The sequence below is a fragment of the Coenobita brevimanus genome, chromosome 100, assembly GCF_032717465.1.
Source record: "Coenobita brevimanus isolate Jiangsu-jjx chromosome 100, ASM3271746v2, whole genome shotgun sequence".
NCBI lineage: Eukaryota > Metazoa > Arthropoda > Malacostraca > Decapoda > Coenobitidae > Coenobita > Coenobita brevimanus.
This window is the reverse complement of record NC_137053.1, coordinates 40,138,670-40,142,756: the sequence shown is the minus strand read 5'-3', so window position 1 is coordinate 40,142,756 and position 4,087 is coordinate 40,138,670.

Sequence of the window (4,087 nt, the reverse complement as noted above, 5' to 3'; positions counted from 1 at the left end):
TATCTCACAATAACTTTGTAGGTGCTTGTAGTGATGTTTTGTAGATCAGTTATACATATACTATACTCGTGGACGAGCGGTTGTTATACTTGAGTAGTTTTGTAAATAAACAATCTTCGTTCCCAGTTGTCATGCAATGACAGGAGAAGTAAAGAATAGTATGGGACTATTTTTATTTGTCTAGGAAATATTAACAAAGTCTCTCACACACGAGTGAAGTATAGATCCCATGAGCTAACCTCCCTGCCACGCTCTCTCTCTCTCTCTCTCTCTCTCTCTCTCCCATGTTGCTAGGCTCCTTCTCTCTACTCCCTGTCGGTTCTATAGCTAACCTCCTTCTGAGCTCTGCTTAGCCTAAATTCCTATTTTAGCAGGGGTCGTGTCACGTGGAATATTCTGATGTGAAGCTTCTAGAAGCCTGTGTGTGAGTATGTGTGTATGGTCACGAGCCGCTGTCGTGTGCCTATAAAGCATTCCTTGAGTTAGAGTGTGTAAGCATGTTTAGCATTGCTCGATTCTCGCAGACACAATACCTATCTCATCCCCTGACTTGTTGCTTCTATCTGTCTGTCTATCTATCTATCTATCTATCTATCTATTATGATTTGTAATTATAATATGGAGTCCTTACACTATTTCCGACAGCTATTTTTTCGTTATCGAGCATGTTATAGTTATTTTGAAATTACCATTTAAAATTAATCTCTCTCATGAGGATTTCTCGCGGTAATGAACATGTCACTGAAATAACAGAGTATTTACGTGTATAAACTGTTAGCAACTTTTTTTTTTTTTTATGATGGCCTTGTTAAAGCTTCATCGGTAGTGTATTGAGCGTGGTGCAGTGTAGTGTGGGTGAGGCAGTGTGTGGGTACATCTGGACCATCAGGCCAGGGCTGCCCACACTGGCCGCCAGCAGGGGGGAAGAAAGAGCTAAGCAAGAGATGTACGACCCAGTTTTGTCAAGCGACGCAAGAACTGATAAGACTCTGGCGCCGGGGTGTTGTCTCCTCCAAGACTGACTGGTCAGACACTGAAGCTTATAGAAGGACTCACCCGAGATAAGTCTGAGGACACAAAAGGCCCTTTCTATCTGCGTTCTTTTCTCCTGCTCTACCAAATATCAAATAAGCTCGTAGAGGGACATATTGATGGATATATAGATTGACGCACGTAGATAGATAGATATAGAGCTTTCTTATATAATGAGTTTTAGCACAAATATTATTTATTGACTGAGGCGTTTTTTAAAATACAAATTTTACGTTATATATATATATATATATATATATATATATATATATATATATATATATATATATATATATATATATATATATATATATATATATATAGACATAGATATATATATACATAGATAGATAGATAGATAGATAGATATATCATATATATATATATATATATATATATATATATATATATATATATATGTTTTTTATATCAGTTTGCACAAAAAGAAAAGGAAACTCCCAGATTTCCTCTCAGCATCTCCTTATCTTCAAGTCCAGAGAACAGATCTGAGTAATAATGTTTTTTTCTATTCCCTGTCTCTTTTTCTCCCTTACAAACCTTCCGAACGACTTTTCTCCTCTGAAGTGTCTATTCCTTTCCTCATATCATATTTCCTGCCCCCTCGCTCTCTTGCCCCCAGCGCCTCTCCTCTTCCTCTCCTCTGGCTATCAAATTGTCGTATCTCTCTCCCTGCTCCTCCACTCCCTTCTTTCTTTCGCCGGCCTCCAATTCACGGAGTCTGACGTATCCTCTTTCCCCTGAGTTTTTAACAACCTCACCCTTCTTGCCCCCAGCGCCCATCCTGTCCGACCTCCAATCTATTGTATCTCTCCTTCAGTTTCTTTCGGTTCTCTCATCACTCTCCCTTCCAAGGTTGCTTCCAGTATCCATCACCCACCCACCTTCATTCTTTCTCGCTTGCACTCTTATTCATTTTCCCCAGCCTTTTGTCTTCCTTTTGAAGACAGTCAATTATCCGTTCTGTTCACCTTTTTCTTCTTTCTTTATTCTCAGAGTTTCGGGACTTTGAGTTGTCCGTAATAATAGACCACATCTCTTTTACTTATCTTTGCTTCAGCATCCTGCAACTTGTTTAATCTCTGATTTTTTTTCTCTTTATTCTCGCGTCATGTCTCTACCTTAGACCAGAGTTCATCGTTTCTTATGTACCTTTCGTAGTCTTCAGTGTCTGACAGTTCCTCTTCCTCCCAGTACTGTTAAGCTGCATAAGTTTAATACATTACCTCTTGTTCTTAGTTCTTCAGATTTTTTTTGTTATCGAACCTTCATTTTCTCTTCAGTTTATCTTTCGTTTCCTGTCTTCTCCAGTTTTCAGAATCTGTCACCTCTCTCTCTTGGCCAATATAAATCTTGTGACTCTTCCCCTCATCTCTCAAGTTCTGCTCTCCTGGCATCAAACCTTCATCTTCCCGTCAGTTCATCTTTCCTCCAACGCCTCCTTCAGTTTCCAATGTCTGCCGGCTCCTCTTCTCTTGAGTTACCCTCAGTGTAATAATCCACTTGACCCGCTCCTCAGCCGCTCACGCGGTTCATCCAATCTTGAGTGTAATTTCCTGCGAGGACCTTTAAAATTCTCCATCGTTGGTGGGCTCCATCACCACCAGCACTACCAACAGACCACAACCACTGCCCTATCACTACCACTACAAGCATTAGACACCAGCTGGTGCTATCACCAATAGGATAGGCTACGTATAATCATTACAACTATCAAACCACAATCACTGACCTGTCAGACCACTGTGACGATAACCCGGACTATAGTCTATTTGACTGACCTGTGCAGCTGAGATATATGGGGCAAGTAGGATGTGTTTGTTTCGCGGCTTCTGATTGGCAGCCGATGATGTCATTGAAGGAAATGCATTCATGTATTGTAGTGCAACGTGCGGACGTAGGTGTACACCGTGGGTGGACATTATAGTGCGACATGCCGACGTGGGTGTACGCTGTGGGTGGATGCAGTGCAACATGCGGACTTGTGTGTACGCCGTGGGTGGATAATTTGCTTCAAACATCACTCATTGTTTTATAAAACTTTATAATCAAGTTTAATATTTTATACCAATAAACTCTTAAAGCTAGTTTTGACCTCTTTAGCTTCGGAAATTATGCCATATTTAATCTGGCTTCTTGTATGGAGGGCAGTTTAAAAGTATATGTGTATTAAAACAAGAAGAGGTGTAGATTTAAATCATCGGCAGCCGATCAGCAGCCGCGATTTAAACACACCCTACTCGCCCCATACATCTCAGCTGCACAGGTCAGTCAGATAGGGTATAACAAACTAAACTGCAACCTGAAGTATGACAAAACAACAGCAACTACCACAACACCAATACTGCCACAACCAGCACCAAACGGGTACCACAGCCAACAACAGACTACAATTACTATCACCGAACAAACATACATGACTATCATACTAGCCCCACCATCACCACTACACCACAAATGAGGCCTCCACTCTGCTGCCATCCTAACAAATCACACTACCATCACCACATAACGGCAACTTTTACCACCACAAGTACAGTCACACCACACACACAATAATTCGACAATATCACTGGACAGCCTTCATTATCAGACTGCACTACCATCACACTACACCATCACCAACACCACCATCACCATCACCGTCCCACTACACCATCACAAACACCACCATCACACTACACCATCACCAACACCACCATCCCACTACAACACCACCAACACCACCATCACACTACACCATCACCAACACCACCATCCTACTACACCAACACCACCATCACCAGCACAGTACACCATCACCAGGACCACCATCCCACTACACCATCACCACCACCACCATCACCAGCACAGTACAGCATCACCAGCACCACCATCCCACTACACCATCATCGACACCACTATCTCACTACATCACCAACACCATTATCACATTACACCATCACCAACACCACCATCACACTACACCATCACCAACACCACCATCACACTACGCCAGCACCACCACCACCATCACGCTACACCATCACCAACACCA